Below are 20,150 nucleotides of genomic sequence, written 5' to 3'. Positions count from 1 at the left end.
AAACTTAAGGAAAAATCACCCCACATATATATTTAAGGGGTAATATTACGAGTTTTAAATCTACTTTTAAAATATTATTGCTTATATAACATTTTAATTGCGGGTTATAACAGATCAGTTTTTATTTTAATTTCACTTTATTAGATAATTAATATTTTATAATATATTTTAATTATTAGGTGATATAATTAAAGAATCAATCATAATTATCTGTTACCCATTTTTAGGGATTTACCTTGATTCTTGTATTTGTTTTACTGTCACTCTTCAAACCCCACCTCCCAACCACCACATTTCTTCTATTCTTCTCACACACCATAACAACACCCCATCACCCCCACGTTTAAAACTTAAACATTTCTCTCACCTGTTCATTCATCTTCCTTAGAAATCGTAAAGCATCTCTCTATCACCATAATCTGATATCTTCATTCTACAATCAAAAGAAAGGTCAAATCTGTGAAAATAATGTAGAAGAAATTTGAGCATACTCCTAGAAAGAGCCCTAGATTAGTCGAAATGAGTTATACTATTGAAATTGAGGCTCCAACTTTTAACATATTGACTCAATCGCCGCCGACCAACAAGAATGCAAGTTCGGCGAGAAAGGTCCACTAAAGAAGAAACAAATTCCAAAAAAGAAGAAGAAAAGAGAAGCAAAGAAAATTGCAAGTCCTCCAAATCAAAAGGAACAAAAGAGAAAAGGGAAAATGGTGGAACCCCCTTCAAATTCAGACTCAGATTTTGTAAGCGAGATTTAAAAAAATAAAAAATAAAAAAATCAACAAATATTGAATTGTGTCAGTCATCAAAACCCTCTAAAAGAAGAGCACAAAGAAAGATGACTCGAAAATTTCAATTTCAAAAAAAGGCCAAAAAGTTGCTAGATTATTTTAGCAATTATTCAATTTAGTAGGATTTTAAAAAAAAAATTGTTTCTTCATGCATATGATTCTGGTATGAAATTTGTTTAATGTTGGCATGAAATTGAAATGATCTATGCATCTATATGTATATTCATTGTCATGTTTTTTTACATGTTTTTTTTAATTTTTGATTGATATATATTTATTTTTGCTACAGTTTTTTGCAACATTACAATATGCACTGTTTTACATTTCAAATTTATTTCTTTTAGTAATTTGTTCCAGTTGGATATCAACTTCATACAATTTTATTTTTAATTTGTCAAAAGTTTTCAAGTTGGATATCAAGTTTATACAATTTGGATATCAACATTAGCCAAATTTTTATTAGACTTTAATCTTGAAAAACACATCATAAACATAGTACACCACAATTGTATACATTGTTACACTTAAGCTTTTCAAATAGATATCAAATGAACAACACATTACCTAATTTTACGTTTTGTTTCTTATAATTTTTTAGTGGGATATCGATGGTATACAAAATGCATACCAATTGGATACATCATTAAATAGTTTTAGTTTGGATAACTTGGTTTGAAATCTTAAATACATCTTAATGTTTCTATTTTTGCAATGCGATATCAGTTCGAAATCAAATGGACACAAATTAAAATTACATGAAATATATTATGTTATCTTACATTGTATCTAATTGATCTCCAAATTGAAAAATAAGAATGACATTAAATTGGTATCTAATTTGTATAAATCTGAGAAGAATAAAGCTGACAATGTAAAACAGTGATCATTTTATATATATTATATCCACCTCAATTACATCTTGTTTTATAATTTTTTCAAGTCGGACATCAGGTGGATACCAAAAGGATACCAATTGAAAATTACACTAACTAGTATCTATATGACTTCAATTGCATACCAAATGGATACCAATTGCATACCAGCATTACTTAATCAATTGTTCACTATATATTTGAAAAACAATGAACAATTGATTAAGTAATGTTGGTATATTGGCTTACATTGTATCAACTTGGTGTCCAAATTGAAAAATAAGAATGACATTAAATTGGTATCGTATACATTTGGTATTTTAACTTGAGAATTTAAGATAAACATTAAAAAATAAAAAATGTATGAAGTTGGTATCCATCTTGTACAAATCTGGGAAGAATGAAGCTGACAATGTAAAACTGTGACCATTTTATATTGTATCCACCTCAATTACATCTAGTTTTATATTTTTTTCAAGTTGGACACTAAGTGGATACCAAAAGAATACTAATTGAAAATCACAATAAATTAGTATTTGTTTGACTTCAATTGCATACCAACATTACTTAATAAATTGTTCACTATATATTTGAAATACAATGAATACATAAAAACATATTTTACAGTACTCATAATAAATGTTCTAAAATTATAATTCGTTAGTAAAAGATAAAATAAATCAAAACATGAGTCTGCCACAATTATAAATTATGACTTTTTTGTTGTGCAGGGTAATTTGAACACGTCTTCCTGTTGTGGCCCTCTCGACGACATGTATTGCATGTAACTTTAGATCTCTTGAATTTCACATCAACAAACCCCTTCCAACGTTCAAGTTTATTCACACATTTCATACCTATTTCATGCCAAAATTCATCAATTATTCATACTAGGATCATGCCACTATAATACCAAAATAATTTCATTTCTACGTATTAATTGTCATTTATTAAATACACAATATACCAAATTCATTACATTATTATTCCCAAATTCATTCCAATATAATGCCAAAAAAATAATCAATCATACCAGAATTGTACCAAAAAACATTATAAATTGCCATACATGTCTTTTATAAGTAGTATACAAATTTCAAAAAAAAATATTATGTAATTTTTTTATCCATAAACATACCCAAAAAATGATATTTGATTCAAAAAAATAATGAACAAATTAAATGTTCAAAATGTAACATTATACTTTTAAAAAATGTCATAATTAAAATTATTATACATAACAAAAAATCAGAAATCAGTATACAAATTTCAAACAATTTTTATGCACACTTTTCATATTTATTGGATGCCAAAATCATACCTATTTCATGCCATAAGTCATTACTTATTCATACCAGAATCGCGCCACTAGAATAAATAATTCCAGAATCGTACCAACATGATATAACTAGTATATCAATTTCAAACAAATTTTATGTAATCTTAAATCAGAAACACACAAAAACAAAATGAATGTTCATATCAAAATCTAACAGTATATAAAACAAAAAAAACACCTTAATTAAAATTATTGTACACAGAGGAAATCTTAAAAAAAATTCCAGTTTGAATGTTCATAATTTTTGTTACAATTTGTTACCAATACAAATAAAATATCTGAAAGAACACTAATTAACCTGAAGGATTCTATCTACCTCCATTATTTATTAATGCTGATAAGAAACCACCGATTACAAGAAAATGAAGATTATTGAATAAAAACGAATAGAAATTAGACGAGAATGACGACTAACCAGTGAAAATATTGAGAAGATTGAGAAATGTTTGAAGAAAAGAAAAGAAATTTGTTCCAAAATGCCAATAACTGCTTTGAGCTAAACAAGGAAAATAAATATTCCTTTGTTATGACTCTTCTATTTTTATGTCTCTTATTAATTATCATTAATATTTTCAAATTATTTACTACTAAAATATCCGTTTTTACCTTATTTATTTTTCACACTAATTTATTTTTACTGTTATTTTAAATTATTTTTTGTTTTAGTAAAATGTTATAACTAAAATTCTGGAAAAAAAAACAAAGAGAGAGAAACTTTGAACAAAATTAATAAAATATGATTTTTTAATTAATGTTAACAGATTAGAGTGAAATAAGAAAAATAAATATTCCTAATTAGTCTGAATCTCCTAAATTTATGCTAATTAACAATTATCAGCAATGAATTCAAAAATAATTAATACACCTTTATCCGTTTTTTATCTTCTTCTTTTTTTTTTCAAAATCGATTTGTTTTCCTTTTTTGTCTTTCTTTTTTTCAAAACTGAGTTTCTACAATTAATTAAAAAAACTTTTTTTTTTTATAAACTGTTACAACCTAAAATTTTTTATTGTTACAAATTGAAAGTTTTATTCTATTGCTATAACTTTAAGATATTAGTCTTATAAATGTCATTTATAAATTTTTCACTAAACTTAATTATGCTCCATAGCTATAGTTTGCATAATTACGGGATATAGCTATAATTAAGTTGCCTCGTCTGTATAATTCGCGGATTTGTATAATTCGCAGGNGAGTGAAATAAGGAAAATAAATATTCCTAATTAGTCTGAATCTCCTAAATTTATGCTAATTAACAATTATCAGCAATGAATTCAAAAATAATTAATACACATTTATCCATTTTTTATCTTCTTTTTTTTTTTTTCAAAATCGATTTGTTTTCCTTTTTTGTCTTTCTTTTTTTCAAAATTGAGTTTCTACAATTAATTAAAAAAACTTTTTTTTTTTTATAAACTGTTACAACCTGAAATTTTTTATTGTAACAAATTGAAAGTTTTATTCTATTGCTATAACTTTAAGATATTAGTCTTATAAATGTCATTTATAAATTTTTCACTAAACTTAATTATGCTCCATAGCTATAGTTTGCATAATTACGGGATATAGCTATAATTAAGTTGCCTCGTCTGTATAATTCGCGGATTTGTATAATTCGCAGGTACATTTGTATAATTCAGTTATTTTGGTATAAACTCGAAATAACGAATTTATACAATTACAAACAAAAGAAGTGTAAACAGTTATACAAATTATATTATACAAATCCCGTGTCTTCTTATTTATTGTTGAAATTACTATATTTTTTCCGTTTAATTTTATTTGTCCACTATTTTTATAATATATTTATTTATTTCATTTATTACTTTTATAGTATCAGGAAAAGATAAATATTTTATCTTTTTAAAAAACGTCATGTCATTGAAAACTTGAAAAACCCTTCTCAGATGCAAAAATAGAAAGAAGTGAGAATGAAAGGCATAAAACGCATTTAGTGAACGCGATTTATGAGTAAAATTCTTTGTCTTCTTATTTATTGTTGAAATTACTATATTACCCCTTCCGTTTAATTTTATTTGTCCACTATTTTTATAATATATTTATTTATTTCATTTATTACTTTTATAGTATCAAGAAAAGATAAATATTTTATCTTTTTAAAAAACGTCTTGTCGTTGAAAACTTGAAAAATCCTTCTTAGATACCAAAATAGAAAGAGCTGAGAATGAAAGGCATAAAACGCACTCAGTGAATGCGATTTATTAGTAAGCTTCTGTGTCTTTTTTATTTATTGTTGAAATTACTATATTACCCCTTTGATTTAATTTTATTGTCCACTATTTTTATAATATATTTATTTACTTTATTACCTTTATAGTATCAAGAAAAGATAAATATTTTATCTTTTAAAAAAACGTCATGTCGTTGAAAATTTGAAAAACCCTTCTCAGATATCAAAATAGAAAGAGTTGAGAATGAAAGGCATAAAACGCATTCAGTGAATGCGATTTATGAGTAAAATTCTGTTTCTTCTTGTTTATTGTTGAAATTACTATATTACCTCTTTCGTTTAATTTTATTTGTTCACAATTTTAAAAATATATAGTACATTTGTTTCAAGAAAAAAACAAGAAAAATAAAATGATAATGAAAATGCATATATTTCTTTTGTTTCAATTTGTTTGACTTATTTTGACTTAGACACAAAATTTAAGAAAATAAAGAAAATTGAATCTTATGATCTTAAAGTAAAGATATTCAAATGTATCAAAATGCCATTTAATTTTATGGCTTTAAACATATCATGTACAAAGTTGAAATTAAAGAGTTATTAAAACATGAAAGAGTCATTCTTTGTGAAATAGACTAAAAAAAGTGTATCAAGCAAATTGAAACGAAGAAGATATGATTTTAACTAAAACATTAGATCAAAATACTAATGAGAGTAAGAGAGTTAATGAAATACTACTCCAAACTTTTAAGATCTTTTTATTTGTTATCCTCACATATTTGATAGTTGATTTGAAATTCAAATTATTTTAATTTGATGTTGATGATAAAAAAATCTTATTCATCTCATCAACACTAAGCGATAATAAGTCATCCATGCTTCATTATTGTTAGTACGTAGGGCTCACCTTGTCGTATTATTGGACATATATATTCCAAAGCAAGATGGGGACCACATCTGAAAACACATGATGCCACGAATTATTTGATGACCAAAATACAAAGAGATTAATATCACTATGGAAAAAGCAACGAGTTATGTTCGATAAATTTTAGTTATACAATCAAATTACGATTTATTACGAATCAAACAAATGTTATTACGATTCAAACAAATGTTTCTATCAACTTATATGATTTTAGCACAATATAGTAGTTAACTAATTTTATTTAAATCAATTGTCAATCGAAAATAGCATTTCTAATTTCACAAGACGAGAATAAGATTATGCATACTTTATCCTTTCCAAACCTTATTTGTTACGTTGAATTTTATCATATATATATACACGATATATATATGAAAGTATATAAATTCTGTATACTTTAACCGTATTAATAAACTAGTTGGTCAAAGAATACCGTTACCGTAAGTCTCCCAAAAAAATCTACAATGCTGAAACGTGAAGACTATTTGGGCCACCGCCCTAATGTAAATGACAGCCCAAAAATCATGTACTTCATATGAATTTTTACATTTTTTTTTTTGCCCGAAATAAATGTGATTTTATTTAAAACAAAAAATGAATATTAAGAAATGGCATATTAACTTATAAGAAGAACTAATAATAGATGTAGTTTTATTGTAGTCTTTGCGATAATGGAATAAAGCAAGTAAATTATGCATGGTTTTTTAATCGGGATCAAACTAATTTAAAAATATTTTTTCTAGATAAACAAGTCCGTTAAAATGAGAAAAATGACTTTCAAAGTAAGAAAAACAGGTTTGATAAGTGACATTTTGCATTAACTTGACTGTGTCTTTCCCTTCTTCCTACACATTTCATCTTCATCCTTATCCTTGGCTCCATCCTCACCACTCACACCAAGCCACGACTCTTCCACCTCGCCTCTCATAGTATTTCTCCAAATTTTATAAAAATATTTTTACTTACATATTAAATACAAGAAAATAAGTAAGAATGCCATTTATTTTTTTGAGAATGAAAAGATATATTTTTTTTTATACCAAACACACTTTCAATTTCACTTTACTTGGTAATGAGCCATTAATGTTTTAAGGCCACAAGGAAAAACTAAGAAGTCTTCTGAGGCAAAGAAATAAAAATATAAAACTATCTATATTAGTCAAATATTATTTTTTATAAATATAGATTAAATTTTAAATATCTTTAGCAGGATGTTTATTTTCGTCACTATCACTATCTCTATCACTATCATTGTCATGATTGTAGAAGAGAAACTTGATAAATATTTTGGGACGGAGAAGTTGTAAGTTGTTGTCAAATTAATGAATTTCTCTAATCAAGCTATTAATGGGAGGACCACAAGCATTAATCACTATTCTTATGATAAAACCTCCTGGGCCATGTTAATTAGTGGCAAGAATATTTACTTATGCTAATTAGCTTCAGTATGTCAACTAATTTAAAATGAGAAACTCATAAAGTAAAAAAAGAAGGTTAAAGCTCGTTTAAGAAAAATATTTAAATTCCAAATTGATGATTAATTGCTAGATTTTCCTATTAATTAAGCTTATATAGACAAACATACATTCTCCCAAGATTTTCAAAACGGGATTGACCAAAACCTAAAAATTATTCCAAAAATGATTTTGAAATTTCAGAAAGTTTTGTATTGTACCAAAATCTAAAAAATATTCACTTTTTTTAGAAAAATTGTTACTTTTATTTAAAAACCAATGTTTAATTTGACCATAAAAATATTAAATCCAACTTAAAGTTATATTTCAAATTTAAAAAATAACTTGTCACTAATTTTCCAACTTAAATTTCAGTTTTGAAGTGGCATTTCAAATTTTAAAAGTACATTAACATTAATTAATATAGGCAGGACCATGAAATATTATTATTTTATAGAGATATTATTTAATCAATAAATTAATATTTATTAATTCAAAGAGTGTTTGACACCGAAAATTGTTCAGGATGAAATCTCAAAAAATTTGAAAGAATCCACTTGTGAAAACATCATTCATGAACTTGAAGTCATGATTAATGATCTCAGTTACCGCAATAAAATAGACGTTAATAACCTATTGGATGAGTGAAAATGATACATGTCCAAAGGTCCAAAGCTTAGAACAAATTGTGGATATCATTGGAAAAACAATGCTGATGATAAAGTTGAAGATGATACAATACCTTTGGAACCAATTACGTGTAAGGAAACACTTGCATCTAGAACTCTTCACAATTTTATGGTGCAATTAGAAAAGACAACACCAAAACTTTTGGATGCAATAAGAAAAGTTAGAGACGAGCTTCAACTAGATTTAAATTTTAACAAAAAAAGAACATAATAGAATCATATTTCACTAAATTTTCTTAGATATATTTGTACTTTTAAAGAATTATTAATTTTTAATATTAATGGGATCATATATTTATATAGGGGTCTTCTGAAAATATATTATCTTATCGAAATAAGTGATTTTTTCTATTGGCCCAAGTCAGGACCAGAGGAAATTATTATCTTTGATAGTTTATTAATTAACCGAGTATTAATTTAGTGAGGTCTTACTGTATTATCTCCAATAGTCTTCACAAAAAGTATAACCAAATATAACTTCCTCGTCAACTTTGACTTAAAAAATTTCATAAAAAGGTGGAAAATATTTTGTTAGGTTTGAACCATAAATTTATAAAATTTATCTTCAAATATTTATTTATTCATAAAATTTGATTAAATTTTGACAATATGATCTTCAAATATTTTCAAATTTTCAATAACTACCTCAGACTAACTAGTTTTTGAATTTTGGGATTTTTCACTCACAAAATTTCATTTTTTTTTCAAATAAAATAAACAAACACAAATTCAAATTCTAAAAATTGGATTTGGCTCCCTTCGATTACCCCTTCCCTTCATTTCGTCAAGTGCACTTCTAGATAAGAGACACGTGTCTTATTTAAAGTTTAAAGGTCAATATTATATTACATCAACAAATATCATAACCATAGTTAAGTCAACTAATTTTAGAAAGCTACTCTATAAATTTGGTAAGAATTACAATATATTCCATACAAAATTTTATATGTATTAATTTCATCTTATCTTTTTATAATTAAATATTAAAATTGTAGAACATGAAACGTTTAGATTTAATGTGATAAATAATAATCTTCAAAAATATTTGCATTTAAAACAATGTTTTCTTTTATTTCACAAAAAAAAAGAAGATAAAATAATATTTAAAAATACGTATATTTATTTCCTTCAAACGTACAATAGTCACATTTTCTCCTTGGAATAATTCTGATATCGTTTAATTCTAAAAAAAAAATTGTCTTTTTATTTTTTAGTTTTTGTTTCGTGTTCTTTTATTTTATGGTTTTTTTTTCAACATTGATAATTCTTCACTTCTGTTTTTTGTTTCACAACATAGTATAATATTTCATGAATAAAGTTTACTAGTACCGAAAATTGTTTAGTTGATTCTCACCTTAAATATCATACTCCCTCTGTTTAAAAAAGAATGACCTCCTTTCCTTTTTAGTATGTTTAAAAAAAAATGACCTCTTTTCTTATTTGGAAACATTTTAATTTCAGCATTCCACATGACATGTTTAAAGCCACAAGATTGAAGGGCAATTTAGTACATTTGACATAACTTTAATTTAGGACCACAAGATTCAAAAATCTTCTTTATTTTCTTAAATTTTGTGCCAAGTCAAACCAGGTGACTCTTTGTCAAACGGAGGGAGTATAATTTAATATTTAAGTATAAAAATATAAGATGAAATTAATGGTATTAATAAATATAAACTTTGTATGGAATATATTGTAATTCTTACCAAATTTAGAGAGTAGTTTTCTAAAATTAATTGACTTAACTATGATTATGATATTTGTTAATATAATATATATAATCTTGATCTTTAAAACTTTAAATAATACACATGTCTTTTATCTAGAGGTGCGCTTGACGAAATGGAGGGAAAGGGTAATGGAGGGGAACCGAATCCCCAAAAATCGATGACCATGCCTACTAAAACTTTTTATGTTATATATATATATTTTTTTAAAAATATTGTTCATTTAAAAACATTATATTATTCATTTAAGAATAAGGTAAGCTGACTGCAAATTTCAATTTGCATCTAATTAGTGACATAGTAGCAATTAATTCATTTATTTTCTCAAGAGTTAATGAATTTGATGAGAAATTAATTTCTTGATGTGTTTAATTAAGTATTGGATTTCTTAACTTTTTGTCGTGATATATATCCTAGTTAAGTTCATTTTGGATTTTGACAGATACATTTTGATATTTCAATTTCATGGATTCAATAGATTTTTATTAATGACAAAGCATAATAAAATTGCAAATTTCTTGAATGCTACCTTTGGTGGCTTAGTTGATTTCGGAAGATAATATTATTAGTATTATTATTCTTTCAATTGTTCATGGAACACGAAAGTTCAATCAATATTCTTAAAAAATGTGTTTATGCTTCTCTAAATCAAACAAATTTTCATATTAACTGTTTAAAATATCATTGTCAACAGAGGCGTATCCAGGATTTTGAGATGATGGGTGCACTATTACGAAAAGATGGACTAAGAAATAAATTTGATCAGTTTAATATTTAGGTTCTTATCATTGAAAATCATTCAAATTTTAAAATTATAGGTCCAAAATTATTTTTTATCTATCCAAACCACTTAGAGAGATGTTACCCAATTTTAGAAAGAAAATAAAACAAGATAAATGAAAGATTCAAATTTCTAGCCTCAGAGGTGCACCCAATCATCATCGCACAACATTAGATGATACTTCAAGTGTGGGTTCACACATCTATATTTACATATATTTTTAAAAATATAACACTACTATATATGAATTCAGGAGGNGATGGGGACCACATCTGAAAACACATGATGCCACGAATTATTTGATGACCAAAATACAAAGAGATTAATGTCACTATGGAAAAAGCAACGAGTTATGTTCGATAAATTTTATTTATACAATCAAATTACGATTTATTACGAATCAAACAAATGTTATTACGATTTATTACGATTCAAACAAATGTTTCTATCAACTTATATGATTTTAGCACAATATAGTAGTTAACTAATTTTATTTAAATCAATTGTCAATCGAAAATAGCATTTCTAATTTCACAAGACGAGAATAAGATTATGCACACTCTATCCTTTCCAAACCTTATTTGTTACGTTGAATTTTATCATATATATACACGATATATATACGAAAGTATATAAATTCTGTATACTTTAACCGTATTAATAAACTAGTTGGTCAAAGAATACCGTTACCGTAAGTCTCCCAAAAAAATCTACAATGCTGAAACGTGAAGACTATTTGGGCCACCGCCCTAATGTAAATGACAGCCCAAAAATCATGTACTTCATATGAATTTTTACATTTTTTTTTTTGCCCGAAATAAATGTGATTTTATTTAAAACAAAAAATGAATATTAAGAAATGGCATATTAACTTATAAGAAGAACTAATAATAGATGTAGTTTTATTGTAGTCTTTGCGATAATGGAATAAAGCAAGTAAATTATGCATGGTTTTTTAATCGGGATCAAACTAATTTAAAAATATTTTTTCTAGATAAACAAGTCCGTTAAAATGAGAAAAATGACTTTCAAAGTAAGAAAAACAAGTTTGATAAGTGACATTCTACATTAACTTGACTGTGTCTTTCCCTTCTTCCTACACATTTCACCTTCATCCTTATCCTTGGCTCCATCCTCACCACTCACACCAAGCCACGACTCTTCCACCTCGCCTCTCATAGTATTTCTCCAAATTTTATAAAAGTATTTTTACTTACATATTAAATACAAGAAAATAAGTAAGAATGTCATTTATTTTTTTGAGAATGAAAAGATATATTTTTTTTTATACCAAACACACTTCAATTTCACTTTACTTGGTAATGAACCATTTATGTTTTAAGGCCACAAGGAAAAACTAAGAAGTCTTCTGAGGCAAAGAAATAAAAATATAAAACTATCTATATTAGTCAAATATTATTTTTTATAAATATAGATTAAATTTTAAATATCTTTAGCAGGATGTTTATTTTCGTCACTATCACTATCTCTATCACTATCATTGTCATGATTGTAGAAGAGAAACTTGATAAATATTTTGGGACGGAGAAGTTGTAAGTTGTTGTCAAATTAATGAATTTCTCTAATCAAGCTATTAATGGGAGGACCACAAGCATTAGTGACCATTCTTATGATAAAACCTCCTGGGCCATGTTAATTAGTGGCAAGAATATTTACTTATGCTAATTAGCTTCAGTATGTCAACTTATTTAAAATGAGAAACTCATAAAGTAAAAAAAGAAGGTTAAAGCTCATTTAAGAAAAATATTTAAATTCCAAATTGATGATTAATTGCTAGATTTTCCTATTAATTAAGTTTATATAGACAAACATACATTCTCCCAAGATTTTCAAAACGGGATTGACCAAAACCTAAAAATTATTCCAAAAATGATTTTGAAATTTCAGAAAGTTTTGTATTGTACCAAAATCTAAAAAATATTCACTTTTTTTAGAACATTTTTTTACTTTTATTTAAAAACCAATGTTTAATTTGACCATAAAAATATTAAATCCAACTTAAAGTTATATTTCAAATTTAAAAAATAACTTGTCACTAATTTTCCAACTTAAATTTCAGTTTTGAAGTGGCATTTCAAATTTTAAAAGTACATTAACATTAATTAATATAGGCAGGACCATGAAATATTATTATTTTATAGAGATATTATTTAATCAATAAATTAATATTTATTAATTCAAAGAGTGTTCGAGACCAAAAATTGTTCAGGGATGAAATCTCAAAGAATTTGAAAGAATCCCCTTGTGAAAACGTCATTCATGAACTTGAGGTCATGATTAATGATCTCAGTTACCGCAATAAAATAGACGTTAATAACCTATTGGATGAGTGAAAATGATACATGTCCAAAGGTCCAAAGCTTAGAACAAATTGTGGATATCATTGGAAAAACAATGTTGATGATAAAGTTGAAGATGATACAATACCTTTGGACCAATTACGCGTAAGGAAACACTTGCATCTAGAACTCTTCACAATTTTATGATGCTATTATAAAAGACAACACCAAAACTTTTGGATGCAATAAGAAAAGTTAGAGATGAGCTTCAACTAGATTTAAATTTTAATAAAAAACAGAACATAATAGAATCATATTTCACTAAATTTTCTTAGATATATTTGTACTTTTAAAGAATTATTAATTTTTAATATTAATGAGATCATATATTTATATAGGGGTCTTCTGAAAATATATTATCTTATTATATTATCAAAATAAGTGATTTTTTCCATTGGCCCAAATCAGGACCGGAGGAAATTATTATCTTAGAGAATTTATTAATTAACAGAGTATTAATTTAGTGAAGTCTTATTATAGTATCTCCAATAGTATTCACAAAAAGTATAACCAAATATAACTTCATTGTCAACTCCGACTTAAAAAATTTCATAAAAAGGTGAAAAATATTTTGCTAGGTTTGAACCATAGATTTTTAAAATTTATCTTCAAATATTTATTTATCCATAAAATTTGATTAAATTTTGACAATATGATCTTCAAATGTTTTCAAATTTTCAATAACTACCTCAGACTAACTAGTTTTTGAATTTTGGGATTTTTCACTCACAATTTCATTTTTTTTTCAAATAAAATAAACAAACACAAATTCAAATTCTAAAAATCGGATTTGGCTCCCCTCCATTATCTTTTTCCTCTATTTCATCAAGTGCACTTCTAGATAAGAGACATGTGCCTTTTTTAAAGTTTTAAAGGTCAAGATTATATTATATCAACAAATATCATAACCATAGTTAAGTCAACTAATTTTAGAAAGCTACTCTCTAAATTTGATAAAAATTACAATATATTCTATACAAAATTTTATATGTATTAATATCATTAATTTCATCTTATATTTTTATATTTAACTATTAAAATTGTAAAACATGAAACGTTTATATTTAATGTGATAAATAATAATCTTAAAAAATATTTGCATTTAAAACATTGTTTTCATTTATTTCACAAAAAAAGAAGATAAAAGAATATTTAAAAATAGGTATATTTTTTTCCTTCAAACGTGCAATAGTCACATTTTCTCCTTGGAATAATTCTGGTATCGTTTAATTCTAAAAAACTTTTGTCTTTTTATTTTTAGTTTGTTTCGTGTTCTTTTATTATATGTTTTTTTTTTTCAACATTGATAATTCTTCACTTCTGTTTTTTGTTTCACAACATAGTATAATATTTCAAGAACAAAGTTTAGTAGTACAGAAAATTATATTGTTTAGTTGATTCTCACCTTAAATATCATACAATTTAATAATTAAGTATAAAAATATAAGATGAAATTAATGATATTTATAAATTTCAAATTTGTATGGAATATATTGTAATTCTTATCAAATTTGGAGTGTAGTTTTCTAAAATTAGTTGACTTAACTATGATTATGATATTTGTTAATATAATATAATTTTGACCTTTAAAACTTTAAATAATACACATGTCTTTCATCTAGAGGTGCGCTTGACGAAATGGAGGGGAGCCGAATACCTAAAAATCGATGACCATGCCTACTAAAACTTTTTATGTTATTTTTTTTTAAAAAAATATTGTTCATTTAAAAGCATTCTATTATTCATTTAATTAGAATAAGGTAAGTTGACTGCAAATTTCAATTTGCATCTAATTAGTGACATAGTAGCAATTAATTCATTTATTTTCTCAAGAGTTAATGAATTTGATGAGAAATTAATTTCTTGATGTGTTTAATTAAGTATTGGATTTCTTAACTTTTTGTCGTGATATATATCCTAGTTAAGTTCATTTTGGATTTTGACAGATACATTTTGATATTTCAATTTCATGGATTCAATAGATTTTTATTAATGACAAAGCATAATAAAATTGCAAATTTCTTGAATGCTACCTTTGGTGGCTTAGTTGATTTCGGAAGATAATATTATTAGTATTATTATTCTTTCAATTGTTCATGGAACACGAAAGTTCAATCAATATTCTTAAAAAATGTGTTTATGCTTCTCTAAATCAAACAAATTTTCATATTAACTGTTTAAAATATCATTGTCAACAGAGGCGTATCCAGGATTTTGAGATGATGGGTGCACTATTACGAAAAGATGGACTAAGAAATAAATTTGATCAGTTTAATATTTAGGTTCTTATCATTGAAAATCATTCAAATTTTAAAATTATAGGTCCAAAATTATTTTTTATCTATCCAAACCACTTAGAGAGATGTTACCCAATTTTAGAAAGAAAATAAAACAAGATAAATGAAAGATTCAAATTTCTAGCCTCAGAGGTGCACCCAATCATCATCGCACAACATTAGATGATACTTCAAGTGTGGGTTCACACATCTATATTTACATATATTTTTAAAAATATAACACTACTATATATGAATTCAGGAGGAGAGCATGGGTTCACGTGAACCCGGTGACCCCCTCCTGGATACGCCTCTGATTGTCAACAGGTCTAATGAGATGAAAAAAAGAGAAGAGAGAGATCAAACAAAGCATGATGCTCGCAATAAATTTTGGGAGATTGTTCTTATAAGATGCCGTACTTGTCGGCTAATATAGATATCGAATAACTCTATTCATCATGCGTGGCTTAAATAGATTGGAAGAATAATCTAATAATATATGAGGACCCTTCTTAGTTGTGACTGATTTTGTTTTATTATTTCTTTCAAATTCTATAATACTATTAATTAAAATGACTTTCATGATGTTGTTTCAGAAGTAATAATTTCCATTTGAATGATTTTGGAATCTTAAGGATAACCTGGAAGTAATTGAAAGCATTTTTCTTGTTGAATTAATTATATAATCTCATTTTTCTACATATATCTACATCACATATAGTTTATTTATTTATAACTTTTTGACTATTAATTGAACCAAGAATTAATTAGAATATTGATTGTTTTAATTAATAATTCTTCATATTCGAAAGAATATTAGGAAAGAGCAAGCACAAACACATGTTTTTTTGGTTTCTGCATGATCCATTCGGGGGTGACGCTCTCAACAAGATTTTTTTCATATTCAGGGCTCGAACCCAAAACCTTTAGTTAAAGATGAAGTACTCCCACCAGTGCACCACAATCCATGTTGATACAACACATCATGTTATTACTTAGGAGTATTTGTTGCAGCCATAATGTTCATTTGAAAGGTGCGGGCACATGATGTGTTCATTACGAGTGCACATGAGGTAGATATCAAATTATTATATTAAATTAAAATTCTTAATACCATAATTTTGATACTATGATATGATATATCATATATGATATACATTTTTTTTTTGCTATTCAGTGCGGTCTTCAATGGTTATAAATAAATATCAAAATACTGAAAATTGTATTAAAGTATATAATTTTATAAGGAAAATTTTTTTTGGCCAGAAAATTTGGATTAAAACTATGTATTTTAGATCATTTTCGGTGTACCCAAAAAAAGAAGTTTGCTCAGATTCAAGTTACACAATGATTTTGTTGCAATCGAGGAGAAGTGAAAGGAAGAAAAAAATTGTTCGTTAATCTATTAACTTGGTTAAAACAAATAATACTATAATTGATTTCATTAAGAGTCTGTTTGGGTTAATTGATTAAAAATAACTCGTTTTTAATTAATTATGCACTGTCCATTCTATAGCTATATTTTTAGCACTTAATGCTTATCGATTAATTTTATGGAAAATCATTCTTACACTTAGGATAATATAATATTTAAGAATGATAAAATTAGTCCTTAAAAATATGATTAATGCAATTTAATTATTTCATTTATTAGTTAAGCTTATTTTAGCTCAACTCATTTCATCTCATCTAAAAGTTAGGCTAATGGAGTTCAAATTATTCTATGAGAAATTTTATTAAAATATATCATAATATATAATCATAATAAAATAAAAAAAAAAGTTTTAATAATTTATTTAACTCGACCGTTTGCTTTCATAGTTTTGTTGTGGAGATCGTCATGTGTATAGCCAAAAAAATCAATTACAAACCTACTAAAATTTCACATATATACAAGTCAACTTGTACACATGAGTAACCATTTTTTTTAAAAAAAATGTTTCTTGTAATGATATTAGAGTCGGTCCATCTCAATTTCGATTTACCTGATGTAGGTAACTATGCATAGATCATATCATATTTATTTACGCTTTAATTGTCAAATTTTGATGAACAATGTTAAGCTCTCCGTCAACTTTTTAGAGACGAAATGATCTTTTTATAGGGCTTTAAATCTTGACGAGCTAACTTTCCAAAGTTTTATTTCTTATCTTTTGTTATCTAGTCTCATTTATTATATGATATATAATTATAGTTTCATTTTTCTTCTGTTCTCTAGTTTTGTTTGAGGTTGCACGATTTAACAATAACAACAACAATAATAATTTAATGACACCTCTTTAAACGTTGGACGATTTCCAAAAGAGGGCCCACTCATCAAACAACCATTTGGGGTGGGCCATTAATGTTGGAGAAAATTGTGGGGGCTTGGATGATTTGTTCATTTTGGTTAACTCTGAAACTAATTGGCCTATTTTCTATTAAATTTTTTATTTAAATTATATTTCTTTAGGCTTCGGACTCCAATTTTCTTTATATATTCAGGACTTTATACTATGGACTATTATTTTCATAAAAAAATGTAAAATATACTTTTAAATTATGTGAAATTAAGTTTATATATCCGTGGTTAATAGTTTAGAACAAATATATACATGAAAAAGAGCAAAATATGCTTTAAGTATGCGAAATTAAACAGGTATGGCTATGCTTCTTTTTTTCACCATTGTTTCGATTGTCCTTTTATTATTATGAAATTAAATAATTAAGGCCTTTCGTTATTCTTATAAAATAAAGAGAAAATAATTACATACTAGGATTGATGTAGTTGGTAGTTCAATATTTTTTTTTTAATCTGGTAGTCGATATTTATATTTTAATTTGTTATATTTGGATTTACGTATTGTGGTCCCAATAAATTTGTTTCATTTATAGAAGCTTAAACTCAAAATCTTTAATTAAGAAAGAAGAGATTTGAACCATCCACACTCAAGAGTATGGCCTTTTAGTCAATGAAGTGACTAAGAACCCCAAGGTCTTCGGTTCAAAACTCAACAGAGACAAAAAATATTGGTAATTCTTTCGATCTGTCATAATCTTGATTGATAGAGTTATCTGATACGTTTTGATGGCCCGGAAATTGGAGTTCAATCATACTACTTACAAAATAGAGTATACCTGAAGTTGGTCGATGTGTGTGTGTCCTTTAATTAGAGAAAGTGACCTTGACATAGATAGGTATCCACTGGAATAAATGTAACCCAAATAATTTAATGCCACTATCTACCTGAAAACATGTAACCCTAATTTCTTATACCACATATTTTGCTTCTTATAAGTTAAATCTTAGACTAAAATTGTTATATATATATATGCTCCAAGTTTGTCTAATTAAAGATGTTACACAAACTTCCTTCGGTTTACTGAATCCAAAATTGGTAGCAATAAAAAGGAGCTACTAATTAGACATAGTAAAAATAAAATAGTTGTTTCGTAGGCTTTTTACAAAAAAAATATATAAAATTATAACATTTTTACTAGAAATCTTCATTTATACATATAAAAAAGGCTCATTTTTCTTCTATTTAATTTTGTAGTTACCCAAGAAATCTTAATTCCTCAGAAAAAAGTGTGATTTTTAATACAGAGAGGAAATAGTTTTGACAAGAAGCAAATTCTTATATATACTCGATGTTTACACTAATTATATTAACTTACTATAGTTAAGTGATATAATAAAACAAAAGAACATGCATTTTTAACCAAAAATTAGGTGAGAAAAGTCCATATACAAATACTATCTTTTATCTATTACATTGATTTATTATAAATATCGGATGAAAATAAATTTTCTACCTTGTGAAAAGGGCTCACTTAGCTAGCTAGTGTAACTTTTTCTTCTAACTAAGTAAACCCTAACAAAAGAATTTCGTACTAATTACAGGTAGGGGTCACAAGTCACAACCTAATTAAACCCCCACTACAAGGAGGGATTTTAATTTTAATTTTTTAATTAAAATTGTCTAGTATTTTAATTGGAATTTGTTAATGCAATGTAGTTAGTGGGGAGTAAATTTTGGCTACACAAGAAGAAAAAGTCTCACACAACATATGGCCCTAGAGTGGTAGATAGTAACCAAATATAGCAAAGTGTATCATGAGGTTTCCGCTACCCTTTACCATAAAAGAATTGAGTAATGGGTGATGGTGAATAGGACATCACATGGGAGTCTTGTTCCTATGAATCACAACTTCAAGAGATCATGGAAGGAAAAAAAATCTAATAATTTAAGAGAGAGAAGTACTTTTAGGTATGGGGAGACTTTTTTTCTTTTCTTTCTCGATTTGACCATCTGATATTTGAAATCAACTGTATTTGATTAATCAGAATTGAGTAGAATATTCAATTACCGAAAGGTTTGTCTCACAAGACCGCTAATAAAGAGTAGGGAGAGATCTCGTTTGATCATCTCATGCCTATCTCGCTCAGACTTTCTGAAATAAAATATGGGATACAAGTGTCAGATCCTCTAATAATGCATTAGTACTATTGGAGGATTCAAATATGCATTCTGTCACAATTTTGAAAAGTCTGAGCAATAGTTAATAGTCTCTCACCTGGAGATCAACGACGAAGGTAAAGTAGAAGGTGGGGGTCAGTGGTGGATTCAATGTCTTAACTACGTGTTCACGTGAACCAAATAGCTTTTGTTCATACTTTATATATGTATTAAAATATTTTTTATAGTGAACCCAAAAGAACATTAAATTTTGGATCAACGCCTCTGATGGGGGTTAG

The sequence above is a fragment of the Solanum stenotomum genome, chromosome 9 (assembly GCF_019186545.1).
Source record: "Solanum stenotomum isolate F172 chromosome 9, ASM1918654v1, whole genome shotgun sequence".
NCBI lineage: Eukaryota > Viridiplantae > Streptophyta > Magnoliopsida > Solanales > Solanaceae > Solanum > Solanum stenotomum.
The sequence above is the reverse complement of the archived record's forward strand: the minus strand, read 5'-3'. Positions refer to the sequence as shown.